The following is a 15,186-nucleotide window of genomic DNA, read 5'->3' as shown; positions in this document are numbered from 1 at the left end:
CATTTCATACACTTTTATGTATCAAAACTGTATCAAATTAACATTGCATACACATTTTATACATATCAAAAGTGTATCAAATGCCAAGATAATGTATCAAAAAAGTATCAAATGAAATGTATCCTTTCATTTCATACATATTTGATACATAATTATATCAAAAGTGTATCAAATAAGTAACTGTATCAAATCAGGGTTCCAATTTAAACTGTATCAAATTAGCGTTCAAATTTTTATCCTTTCATTTCATACACATTTCATACATAATTTATATCAAAAGTGTATCGAATATGTTACTGTATCAAATGAGGGTTCCAATTTAAACTGTATCAAATTAGCATTGAAATTTTTATCCTTTCATTTCATACACATTTCATTCATAATTTATATCAAAAGTGTATTGAATATGTTACTGTATCTAATCAGGGTTCCAATTTAAACTGTATCAAATTAGCGTTCAAATTGTTATCCTTTCATTTCATACACATTTCATACATCATTTATATCAAAAGTGTATCGAATATGTTACTGTATCAAATGAGGGTTCCAATTTAAACTGTATCAAATTAGCATTGAAATTTTTATCCTTTCATTTCATACACATTTCATACATAATTTATATCAAAAGTGTATCGAATATGTTACTGTATCAAATGAGGGTTCCAATTTAAACTGTATCAAATTTTCGTTGAAATTTTTATCCTTTCATTTCATACACATTTCATACATAATTTATATCAAAAGTGTATTGAATATGTTACTGTATCAAATGAGGGTTCCAATTTAAACTGTATCAAATTAGCATTGAAATTGTTATCCTTTCATTTCATACACATTTCATACATAATTTATATCAAAAGTGTATCGAATATGTTACTGTATCAAATGAGGGTTCCAATTTAAACTGTATCAAATTTTCGTTGAAATTTTTATCCTTTCATTTCATACACATTTCATACATAATTTATATCAAAAGTGTATTGAATATGTTACTGTATAAAATGAGGGTTCCAATTTAAACTGTATCAAATTAGCTTTCTAATTTTATCCTTTCATTTCATACACATTTCATACATAATTTATATCAAAAGTGTATCGAATATGTTACTGTATCAAATGAGGGTTCCAATTTAAACTGTATCAAATTTATGCTCAAATTTTTATCCTTTCATTTCATACACATTTCATACATAATTTATATCAAAAGTGTATCGAATATGTTACTGTATCAAATGAGGGTTCCAATTTAAACTGTATCAGATTTATGTTCAAATTTTTATCCTTTCATTTCATACACATTTCATACATCATTTATATCAAAAGTGTATCGAATATGTTACTGTATCAAATCAGGGTTCCAATTTAAACTGTATCAAATTAGCGTTCAAATTTTTATCCTTTCATTTCATACACATTTCATACATAATTTATATCAAAAGTGTATCGAATATGTTACTGTATCAAATGAGGGTTCCAATTTAAACTGTATCAAATTAGCGTTGAAATTTTTATCCTTTCATTTCATACACATTTCATACATAATTATATCAAAAGTGTATGAAATATGTAACTGTATCAAATCAGCGTTCCAATTTAAACTGTATCAAATTAGCGTTCAAATTTTATCCTTTCATTTCATACACATTTCATACATAATTATATCAAAAGTGTATGAAATATGTAACTGTATCAAATCAGGGTTCCAATTTAAACTGTATCAAATTAGCGTTGAAATTTTTATCCTTTCATTTCATACACATTTCATACATAATTTATATCAAAAGTGTATCGAATATGTTACTGTATCAAATCAGCGTTCCAATTTAAACTGTATCAAATTAGCGTTGAAATTTTGATCCTTTCATTTCATACACATTTCATACATAATTATATCAAAAGTGTATCAAATATGTCACTGTATGAAATCAGCGTGCCAATTTAAACTGTATCAAATTAGCATTGAAATTCTTATCCTTTCATTTTATACACATTTTATACATAATTATATCAAAAGTGTATCAAATATGTCACTGTATCAAATCAGCGTTCCAATTCTAATGCTGGCCAGCTGGACCGCCCTATTTTTGATACATGCCATTTGATACACCTTTGATATAGTTTTTGATACACTTTTGATACAGTTTTTTATACACTTTTGATAGTTTTTTTGATACACTTTTGATAGTTTTTTGATACACTTTTGATACAGTTTTTTATACACTTTTGATACAGTTTTGATACACTTTTTTATACACTTTGGATACAGTTTTTCAAATTTCAAAATTGGTCCAATCAAGCTCAAATTCAACAAGAATTATCCGTACATGATCTAAACATATTTGCAAACATTAATGACCCCAAAGTGAAGGGGTCAAAGGTCAAATTTTGAAATTAGTCTAATCAAGCTCAAATTCAACACTGCCCTCTACTGCTAATGCTGACCTCTAGCACTTTCCCCATCACGGAGCAGCTCAATGCACTTTCCCTATCAACGTTCAAAATTACAACATAATAGGATAAATGTGTGAGAAAGTCTTGCAAAAAAGAAGCAAAACCCAACCAAAATGGAACATACATACATCAGAAGGCCCGCTTGGAATGCAGTGCTTGTCACTGAAGTTGTTACCCTCAATAAAGAGACAAAGAGGCTACCAATAACATCTACTATACAGGCATGTGCTATATTCATGCTTAATACATATACATTGAGGCCCTATATATAATATATAGTAAGCTTACCTTATCAGAACAAAGTCAGATATTTCCTCTTTAATCACAGTCCCTGATTACAACTACATTGTAACCTAATGTGCAGTCTACAAGCATGTTTGTATCGTCATCATGATAAATAAAACACCATAATTTGCTCTAAAATACAGTACATTTCCAAATGCAAATCCTGGTGTTAACTGCATACGATACATGCCACATGGGCAAATTTGAAAATGATGAGTCATTATCTAGACATGTGATCAGTTATTGATACAGTTTTGATACACTACAAAAGGTCAGTTTATGAAAGCCCAATTTGATACACTTTTGATATACCTCTAGCCACCCAAAATAAACTAAGTCCAATTTAATACGCTTTTGATACACTAAAAAACAGGCAAAGTCCAATTTAATACACTTTTGATACACTGTATGCACCCAGAATTTGACTAAGTCCAATTTGATACACTTTTGATATACCTCTAGACACCAACAATTAACTAAGTTCAATTTGATACACTTTACATACACTAAACAAGAGCACCAATGGCGCTGTGGCTCTACGCTTTTTTGTGGGAAAGCAATTGTTCTTGGAGTCGAATGCGCAACAGGTTGGTAGCTTTATGGAAAGGTTGGGTAGGTCGGTCAATTTTTTTAAACCTTCAGTTTGAAAAAATTCCCCACAAATATTCAATACGGTCCTTGAAACTCGATGCGGGGGTCAATCTTCCTCCGCCACATTATTATTTTTTGCAGCATTATTATTTTTTGCAGCATTACTATTAGTTGCAAAATCTGAAAAAATTCATTATTGTGCAAATTACTACTGAACCAGCAAGAATAATTTGTTCTGCAAAATTTTAAAATCCCTTTTTTTAGTATTTGAAGCTTTCAACAACTATAGAAAGCCTTGGCAACTATTAGAATTCATCTAAATTGACCTCAGACGACCCGAAATGACCTCCCAAAAATTTGGCTCTAAATGGTGACCTCAGATGACCCCGAAATGACCTTCCAAAATTTGACTTCAAATGTTGACTGTACCCACCAAGTTTCATGCCCATATGACAGTTTTAGTAATTTGACCTCAGGTGACCCCTGGCTGACTCGAAATGAGCTTCCAAAATTTGACTCTAAATGTTGACTGTACGCACCAAGTTTCATGCACATACAACAGTTTTTAGTAATTTGACCTCAGATGACCCCTGGATGACCCCAAAATACCCTTCCAAAAATTTGGTTCTAAATGTTGTCTGTACCCACCAAGTTTCATGCCCATACGGCAGTTTTTGCTAATTTGACTTCAGATGACCCCTGGATGACCTCTGGTGACCGTGACCCACTAACCAATACAAACTTGTTCTGTGCGACCCCACAAAATTAGGCTCCAAATGTTGGCCGTATCCACCTTTGCCCATATGACATTTTGAGCAATTTTACCTCAGATGACCCCTGGGTGACACCGGTTGACCCTGAAATGACCTTCTAAAAATTTGACTCCAAATGTTGACTGTACCCACCAAGTTTCATGCCCATATGACAGTTGTTGCTAATTTGACCTCAGATGACCCTGGATGACCTCAGGTGACCTTGACCCACTAACCAATACAAACTTCTTCTGCCTGGGGTCAAGATGCACCCACCAAATTCGAGGAACATGCGACCTCACAAAATTTGGCTCCAAATGTTGACTGTATCCAGTTTCATGTTCATACAACAGTTTTTAGTAATATGACCTCAGATGACCCCTGGGTGACCCCAAAATGACCTTCCCAAAATTTTGATTCCAAATGTTGACTGTACCCACCAAGTTTCATGTCCATACGACAGTTTTTAGTAATTTGACCTCGGATGACCCCTGATGACCCCAAAATGACCTTCCCAAAATTTCACTCCAAATGTTGACTGTACCCACCAAGTTTCATGCCCATACGACAAATTTTAGTAATTTGACCTCAGGTGACCCCTAGGTGACCCCGGATGACCTCAAAATGACCTTCCCAAAATTTGACTCCAAAGGTTGACTGTACCCACCTAGTTTCATGCCCATACGACAATTTTTAGTATCTTCCCAAAATTTGACTTTAAATGTTGACCCACCAAGTTTCATGCCCATACGAGTTTTTAGTAATTTGACCTCAGATGACCCCTGGGTGACCCCAGATGACCTTCCCAAAATTTGACTCCAAATGTTGACTGTACCCACAGTTTCATGCCCCTACAACAGTTTTTGCAAATTTGACCTCAGATGACCCCTGGATGACCTCAGGTGACCTTGACCCACTAACCAATACAAACTTATGCTGGGGTCAAGATGCACCTAGAACCAGGGATCTATATGATGATTTTGTTTTTTGGGTGGATCACCGCATAGGCATTTTACACATAAAATACACGTAACCCACACACAACGCAATTGAATAACAGACCAGCAGTGCCGCTTGGTTACCAGTTGTTCTCATTTATGTAATCAGCAATTGGAGCCTACAAAATGTGGTGCATTTATAGTGTACGGTACTAACATGTGATATCGGGAATTGACACAAATTTTACGGTAAAAAATCAGTCATAGGGCCTACCCAGAAAGGATAAAATTCGAATTGAGAAAATATTGTATGTGTGACTTGTTGTACTAAAGATGCATCCACCCACCAAGTTAGAGGAACATGCTTCCCCTACTGTGCTAGTCTGAGGTGCTCTGATGATATACTCTGACGATAACACTCCGATCGCCATGCAATCTAAGTTTTGTAGGCCAGTGGGACAACGGAATCACTACGTGAACGAGCTACTACTACACTAGTCTCTGAGAAAAGAGGCAGACACAGACAGACAAACAGATTCTAGTGAATTAAATAGTGATGATCAGTTGTAGCAACTACAAATTTCGAAAGTTTGTCAGGGGGTCAAACCCCCACCATTTATATTTCCCCCACACTTTTTAGACAGACACCCTTTTAAAAAAATTGAACCCCCACCCTTATGCAGTGTTTGTGACCAAAACTTACAGCATAACAGCATTACTTTATCAAATTCGGAAGACTGAACATCGGCGCTATCGCTGTTTCATACAGTCACTTCCGGGTCCATTTTATCACTATCTGCGCCATCAATCCATTTCAGAATCCGAATTGATGCAGAATTTATCCTCATCTATCAAACACTCATGATTTTCTTATTCATCTGAAACATTTGCGACATATTTATGATATTAAATGTTGGCAAAACTGCATCACTGCAACTGCATCGAAAAGATACGACTTTAGATTGTTTATCATAAACACATGGGCAAATGACAAAAGGCTGAGATACCTGTGAGATCCTGAATACATGAATACGTCAGTCTATACTCTCTACACGGCCGCTGTGGTTCGGATCGCTCCACTTCTAGTGTGAGCGAGCGGGCCAAAGCGGCTGATGTAGAGACTGAAAATTATATTCATTCATAAAACTCACGGCGCGTCGATTATACTACGGGTGACGTCGTATGAATTGAAAACATCAGCAAATAAATTTTTGACATTTTCTTTCCAGATTTATGAAGAAAATATGAATGTTTTTCAACAGATCATCAAATTACTTTATTATATTTTTTTTCAATTGGTAGCGTTACCCACACGCTTTATAATCATATATTGCTCCCACGCTTTTTAGAAACCCACCCTTTATTCCGCAAAATTGTAATTTTTACAGATTTTCAGAATTCCCAACCCACGCTCTAGAAAGCGTGCCAGACAAACAATGATAATGAATAGCCAGATGTGACCTTCGCTGTCGAGACGTTGTTTTCAGGGTTGTTAAACCCGCGATTTGGTAACCCAATTAGGCGACTTTTGAAGATTTTCCCCGGGACAATTTCCTGCCCCATAGAATACAAAGGGTAAAGAAAAAAATTGGGCGACTTTTCGATTATTTGACCTGCGATTCGGGCCGAATTTGTTTGGCAACCCTGGTTATTTAGCGTTAATTTAACTAAATTACTACGCCGCTGGTCTCTAAATATTTTGAAGTGTTGTCCCATGGTAACAAAACTCCCGAGAACTCAATAAACAATCTGGACAAAGGAATCATCCAATCACGTTTCTATCCATGTGAGATCACCGCAAAAATTCATGATAAAAGGTCACTTTCCCAAAGAAAAATAGTGCAATCCGTCAATTCCCGCCATGATCTCACAACTTAAATTACTCAGACCAAAATAATCTCTAGCGCATACAGGGAACCAAGCAAAACGATAGAAATGACTTGTTTCTCATGACGACTTTTGACTTTTCTCACTTCAAAATAAGTACTTTCCCCACCCCAAATTCACTTCTAAAGGAGTGCAATCGATTGCTAAATAACTAAGCAAACCTTGGAACGTAATTTCAAAGCCAGATATCATACACAAAAGAAGCCTTAGCATAAAAAGCAAGAACGCAAGTGGCCAAAATATGTAGCAAAAATACAGTCCTCTCTGACTGCAATGACTAAAGCTCACTAGCTACGCTAAGAGCCAAAAACAGGCAAAGTCCAATTTAATACACTTTTGATACACTGTATGCAGCCAGAATTTGACTAAGTCCAATTTGATACACTTTTGATATACATCTAGCACCAAAAAGTTCACTTTGATACACTTTACATACACTGAAAAACTGCAAAGTTCAATTTGATACACTTTTGATACACCACAAGCATGGCCAAAATTAACTAAGTTCAAATTTGATACACTTTTGATACATTTTTGATACAGTTAGGTGGTATTTGATACAGTTTTGATACCTTATATTTTCAGTTGATACATTTTCAATACACCCTTTGTATATCAAAACTGTATTAAATTGCTGTTTGATACAGTTTTAATACACTTTGATACACTTTTGATACACTTCTTGCTGTATAGAATTTCTGCTAGGGTGATTTGCATTCTTAAATGTGGTTCTTAACTCTTCAATGGAATAACTGACTATTGGCTCAAGAAAAGGGACTGCTACAGTGAAAAGATCTTATATTTGATGTTGGCGTTATATACAGCATCATATACCAATGTCACATATTGGGAAAATCCATGTTTGTGTTCTATGAAAAGTAAAAAAGTCTCCATGATTTTTATTGCATTATATAAATGACCTATGTACAGAGGTTCTCTCCTGTAATGAACAATTTGAGAAAGATTGAGGAACTCCTACAATGACGTCACAAAGTAGAGGGATATTTCACTTTTTTTCAAAAGTTGTAAAATGTGAAATATGGGCCCCCACCCCTGTTCATAAATGGAACATCCCAATATAAACATTTGTTGTTTTATATTTTTGATAAAGACAAAGGATGAAAGAAGATGTGTAGAAAATTTACTTTCATAGATGCTTGTCTTAGGTGCCAAAAATTTGTTCAAAAATGGCATAGAACGGCATTTTACAAGTCAGGGAAATACGTGTTAGGGGGGCATCTTTTAGTTGCCAAATATTTCCCAGGAGGGGGCATAGCAGATTTTTTTATACTGATTATTATGAACACTTATCCAAACTTATTAAATTGCCAAAATATGGTTGAAATTTGCTGACCCCCATCTTCCACCTTTTTCCCATGGCATCTGTATTTCTCAGAAAATCTCTCTTAATTAATATAACATTAAAGATGATCAGCAACATGCAACATCTGGGTTGGTCTAAGAAATACTGGCACTTTTTATCATAGAATTTTATATCTCTTCAAAGTAGGCTACAAATATGATTATGTACCAATCTGATCAAAATACAACTAAACCAAGAAAATATTGCAAATAAATTGGATTTCTTTGAACGTAAACGGCACACTTCAGTTTACTATTTATCATTGCAACATTATTTTGTACACATATATAGGCCCATGGGTAGATTTACCGTCCATAGGGCAGAGTGGGTACAGCCTGTTCCACGGTCTTTGGGGCCAAAACTGATACCTGTGTACATTTGCGTGACCAAATTAATCTCATATTTAACCATTTTAGCTTTTTGCATAAATTAGTTCAAAATTACAATATTTGACCATTCAAGCTTCAATATGGTCAAATGTTTTGCGCAGTTTGCGCTCATTTGTACTATCATAATAGCCACGGATCAAAATTATGTTGATGTGCCTATGAACCTCCAAATAAATCATCTATTTCATTTATTCCTGTAAAATCAGATAAACACCCTGAATTGGGACAAATCTAAAAGTATAAAATGAAAATTTCCTTGTGCTTGTATTTCATGTGCAATTGTCCCATGCACCGGGAGTGTTTCAAACATTTGCCTCCCTCAATGACATGTGACCCGGATTACGATAATTGGGGGGGGGGTCAAAAAAGTTTTGTCTGTCAAAAGAGGGGGGGTCAAAAAAGTTTAGCGGTCCATCAAGAGGGGGTCAAAAAAGTTTTCGAGCGAAAAATTTGAGGAAGACCAGCCCCCCCACCAAAGTATTTCTGAACACTCCCTTAGGCCGCTTATACACCTTGCTGAAATCCTGTACGTGATGTACATACCATGTTTACTCCTGAATGTCTAGTACGTGGCAAATCCAAAAAGAAAGCAAATTTTTAACTCCAGAAAATATAGTGGATCCAAATAAAGCTTGTAAACAAGCTTAGTATATCCTAGTGATGTAGACCTGGTGCTGCACCGTATAGCTTCTTTCATCCAAAAACATGTAATTTTTGAGTCTCGTGATAAATGCCTGCTGGTACCACGAGCAAAGGCCTCATTTGACCCGTCTGCCAGCATAAAAGAACTTTGTGCAAATAGCAAATTATATAAAACATAATCTTCAGTTGGATGTTTTATCTCTTGGCCTTTATCACTTGTACTGTGTAGTAATTTTTATCTCTTATTATCACTTTCACCTAGGTTTTTATGAGGGGTGGCACTCCCAATGTTTACTTGGGAAGAAAAGTATGACCACCTGTAGGGGGTATGAATTCAGGGATGCCGAGACTTGCAGTTTGATTCTACTATAATTAGATTAGACGAAGAAAAAAAGAAACCTGTTCTACGGGCGGAGGGAACTTTCAAGTAGGGTCGGTCGGTCATTTTTTTTAAATAACCCAAAAAATCATCTGTAAATAATTTGCAATTTCAGAAAATACAAAAAAAAATTGTTCCTGAAATTTCAGAAATTTGGGTCGGCATTCATTTGTACAGGAAAAAATTGTTTCCCAATTTGTTCAAAATCTGGGTCGGTCGGGCCCGTAGAACAGGGTTTTCTTTTTTAGTCGCCTTATGCGTTGGGGGGATGGGGTTGGAAAAATTTTCTTGAAGTATAGTGAATCCAGCATCTTTTGGCGACAAAAGAAGTTTATGGTAGAAATTGGGCATATATTGAAGCTAAACTGTTGACATATGGTACAAAAGTGGAATAAATTATTAGGTTAATAACTCTCAGAAATAGGCCTACTTTACCCTTTTTCATTTGGGGGGAGGTAAGCAGGGGGAAAGGGTTCAAATCGGGGGAGGGGGGATCCCGCCCCCTGGCCCCTATTACACCATTGCTTTTAAAACAGCCTGTTTTTGCAAGTACATGTACTTGGTTAAGTTTGTTTTAATGCAACTTAATTGAAACACATTGGACAAGCTATTTAGTGTTCTTTTTCCTTTCTCCTGTCATGCCTGTTGTCCATTCCCAAATCCTATTAAAATTGTACAACCCCTGGATACTCTCAAGATGTATCTTGATAATAAAAGGCAATACAGGTCAATATGTAGCAAACTGATAATTCCCCTGTCAGGCTAGGAAAACGCATGCCAAGTTTGTCTCAGTATGGGGGCGATACACATAAAAATATGTTTTCTTTGTTCAGTTTGAGGCATTTATAGTAACAAATTGAAAACAAAAATATCCCCAATATCGATTGCAAATAAATGAAAATTTCATGTGTTTCACTATATATAGGGGTAGTCTTCTGATAAAACAACAACAAATCATAGAAAATCCAAGTATTTTAGGCATCGTGACAATTTTAAGGCAAAATTTCTGATTTCAGCCCCAGATTTCACTTCCCCCCTAAGCTTAATTGCCTTGCCCCTCCCCCACCCACATCACCACCACAATGCGAGTAATATGCTGCCCTGGCAACTCTGATCATGGTGCATTACACAGTGAGAAGTCTCCCATATGTTGTTCATTGGATACCAGTGCAAGAACTTTGCCCCCTTTATTATCAACAGCATCCTATGGTCAATGACCACCTGAACTTTAGGGGCTATGCAATAATTATGAGCCCAGGTGGGGGGGGGTGTAATATTTCCAAACGGCATGCCAAAAATGCTTGACCCCTCTCCTCTCAGCCTGCCAAAAATTGCTTCCCACCCTGTTTTGCACAGGAAAATTAGCATATTTTTAAAAGCATTTCCGTACTGTTTTCCTTTACCTTTTCAGAGCATTATACTTTTTAAAAATATTGCTCTGTGCACATTCTTTACACTTACATCAAAGTTTGTACGCACTCTGCGCCTTAGTAGCAACAATGAATAATTTGCCTTGAGTCTGTGTAGGCGGAAGGGGGATCTGGGGTGTCATAAAAATATTCATAAATAGGAGATAGAGCTTGAGCTATCTCAAATTGCGTCAAAATCAGTGAAGCATGACACAAATGTAAAGCAATGGAAATTTGGAAGTAAACAACGCTGATCACAATGGGTATAGTGCCAGAAAAAGTTGCTCAAATGACACGTCGGCAAATTGTTAGCATGGTATACATGTATCTCTTAAAAATTAGCAAACTTTGTTCTACATTTTGTAAAGATACAGATTAGTCATCAAAATAAATTTCGGTAACATTAAACTTCACAAATTATTGTTTTAATCCGTTTGTAAATTGGTGACGATTGAGCGACTGAAGTAGTTATAGTTCCATGCTCTATCTCTATCCACACAGTAACTGTTGTGTCGTCATGGACAGAAGATGGATTTAATTCTCTATCAAATTTTGAACAATCCAAAATTTTGTTGAAGTGCAATCAACATTTTTGATGGGATTGACCATTGTGATCAGCTGTGTGTACTTCTGAACTTACATTGCTTTGCACGGTGTCATGCTTCAGCGAATCCAACTAGATTTCAAATGCAATGGTCTCTAGCCTCGAATGTGAAGCTCATCGGTGAGTAAATTAGTGGCTATACTTCTCAAGCAAGACCCTGCATGACATGTCTTGTTTATACATCAAATGATCAAAATAAATAATGGCTAATGCATATCGCTCATTCTACAAAATCCGGTGCCAATAGCCCTTTTTCCATTCTTTGGTCCACAAAAACTCGTCGAGCATTTAGGGCATCAAATATTTTTTTTTTAATGGTACGGCGACCCACCGAGATCTACACGGACATTTTCCATACTTTAAATGCTTTCTTCAGCCTGATTAACCCTTGCAAAGGCTCAAAAATCGCTAAAAATGCGTTTCCACTGCTCAAGTGTCACATCTAACCCTGAATATTTTCTTTGAATAAATGCGATTTCTTTACATATTTGTTGTTTTTTAATTAGATAACGCACCATCATATTGTTTATCAACATTATTTTTTAGTGATTTAAACGTCTTTGTGTCATTCTAAAATAAATTGCACTTTCCACCAAAACGCTGTGAGCTACGTTACCCCTTTTTAACACACGTTATTGGAAAGAAGTAAAACAGAGGTATCAATGTAATTTGCGTTTTTTGAAAGGAAACACTCATAGGTTTTTAAAAATCACAGTAAAAATTGTGATGCTGTAGCATTTTTGGCATAGAAATGTTGTAAACATTGAAATTTCGACCGACCATGTTAAGATTGGTGAGCTACGTTACCAGGATTCTATAGTATGCACTTGTATTACATGTACTTCCTAATAATATGTGAAAGCTACCAGTGGTCGAACCCCATTTATATTAGAATTAACCGACATAACGTTCTAACGTTCGCAAATCACATTAAAAATATTAAAAACCAGTGAACTACGTTACTGTGAGCTACGTTACACACTCATTTACGCATCTTCAAAACTTCTATGAAATGGTGAAATCTGTTTTATATTTCACTCAAGTGATCTTTAGTTTGCTTTTTATGACCTTGGATTGAGTAAAACCAGCCCATTTTGTCGTCGGTAACGTAGCTCACATTACATTGAGTTTTAGTGTTAAAAAACATCATGACTTCCTGAAACAAAAATATGCAAGTGGTGTTGGCAATTTTTTACATCTGAAAGTAGTGATACATTTATTCTTAAAAAACACAAAAAGCAGGTCTTTTTGAACAACTTTTATTTTTTCAATTTTATAGTGGATTGGCACCGGATTTTGTAGAATGAGCGATATAGCCTAGGGGGAATACTCAGTCCCAGAACAAAGTATTCATTAACTGACATTATTGTGTTCTGCATGGGCCTGATATCCCTTCGAAATCTTGATGGCAAACTGGACAAACAACACAAAAGAAGCACATACGTAACAAACTGTGTAGACTCTTATTCATCTGGGTATGTTGAAATTAAGATTTAATTACGGACAAACCGACGTTGCGACTGAAACCTTCAGTCTTCAGCTGGGTTGTGATGCAAATGACCTTTGCATTACAACCCAGCTGAAGACTGAAGGTTTCAGTCGCAACGTCGTTTCCAAAATAACTGTTTCCAATACTGAGCATTTGTCTGCAGCATGTGTAGCAATACAGAACAGACTGCAAAAACCTCTCTTGGTCTGGGTGTAGATACCACATAGTCACTCATGTAGTCAATGATCTGTAATAAAGACTTTAAGTTCCAGGTCACCTGATATGATATCACACACTCTCTTTTCAAGAATTTCATAAAAACTTTAACCTTTAATTATTTTATTTTTGATAGGCAAATCCAGAGAATAAAACTCACATTTCTTAGCTTTCGATAGCAGGGTATGTGTGATCAAGATGATAAATAGGTCCATGCATGCATTTTGTATATGATGACCTATTTATCAAATTTCTAACCTGCATGAAAAAACCTGTTGCATGTAAGAAAATAATTCTTACCCAGAAGGAAAAAGCTTTTAGAATTTTAGAAATTTTTTAAAATTTCCAAAATTATGTGAGAGGTTTCTCTTTTATTTTGTTAGCAATAAAAATAACAATTTCGATGAAATGAGGGAAAATAAAGTAATTAAAACATTATTAACACATTAATGCATTTAAAAACATTAAATATAGGTCCGATTTTCTGGTGAAATCAATTTCTCCCCTAATTCTCTTTTGGGGGTAATGGCAAGGGTTTTGGGTTAGGTTAAAGGTTAGTTGGGCTAGGGTAGGCTTGTATACATGTAGTAAGGTTTGGGGGTTGGTTAGGTTTTGTGTAAGGGTATGAAAAACATTGAAAAACTTTACAGAAAATTTAAAAAAAAAATTGAGGGGCGTTTGATGCACCCTATCACATACGTAACACTTCACAGCTTTTAAATCCCCTATGAGGCATGAATCACTCTTTTGTGGACCATCCTTCTGATACTTGAGTATTTGGATAACTGGGAAAGTTTTGACAGGTCTTTTGTCTACCGTACCTCTCTCACACAGACACAGTCTCAGTGACACGGTTGGTGCAGAATGGATGGAGTCAGGAGGGAGTTCTAGAGTTTGACTGTTCTTGGAAAGAATGAACTTCCATAGACCTGGGTGCAACTGGTAATAGTGCAAAGTTTGGATGGGTTGTAGTTTTGTAGGATCTGGTGCGGTGACAGTTGGAGTCATTGGAGACAGATAGATGGCAGGGTTGATAGCGGCAATGTTGTGTTGGATCTTGTAGAGCATAACCAGGCTTGCAGCATCTCTTCTCTATTCCAGGGATTTCCAGCTCCGATCTTGCAGCATGGAGGTTACACTGTCCCTACGTTGGTAGCATAATAGCGTTGGACAACAAACCTGACTGCACGGTGTTGGATGGTTTCAACCTTGGTGATATCTTTCTTGTACAGCAATCCTGTTAATGAATAATTCTTCCACGATTTTGCTTGTAGCCACTAGCTACATAAACATCTCAAAAAAAGTAACTGACCCCCCTTAAATAATGACCATTGATCAAAAACGGGTATTTGTATTACAAATCTGTAAAATGCGTCGGAAGCAGAATTTATTTCTGCACGTTTTGACACCTCATTTGTAGCAATTGACTACATATTGACATTACAGCGTACATTTAAATCAATGTAGCCCAAGATCTGAAAGTTGCAGTAAATTCTATTGATTTTGCATTCAGTGTAATGGAAGGAAATCTGTGTAATGATATCTGAGCGTTTTTGTATTGTAAAAATTTGTATGTAAGTGCAACTTTCAAATCTGGACCTCACTACATTAAATTTACCGGTGTTTTATTGGTTTCTGGGCTATCGTATCAAACGAGGTTTCAAAATAAGCAGAAATAAATTCTGCTTCCAACACATTTTTCAGATTTGCAATACCGTACAATAGCCCCTTTTTGAATAATGGCCATTGTTTAAGGGGGGTTATATTAATTACTTTTTTTGAGATGTTTAC

This window comes from Amphiura filiformis, chromosome 2 (genome assembly GCF_039555335.1).
Source record: "Amphiura filiformis chromosome 2, Afil_fr2py, whole genome shotgun sequence".
Lineage (NCBI taxonomy): Eukaryota > Metazoa > Echinodermata > Ophiuroidea > Amphilepidida > Amphiuridae > Amphiura > Amphiura filiformis.
Note: the sequence above shows the minus strand (reverse complement) of the source record.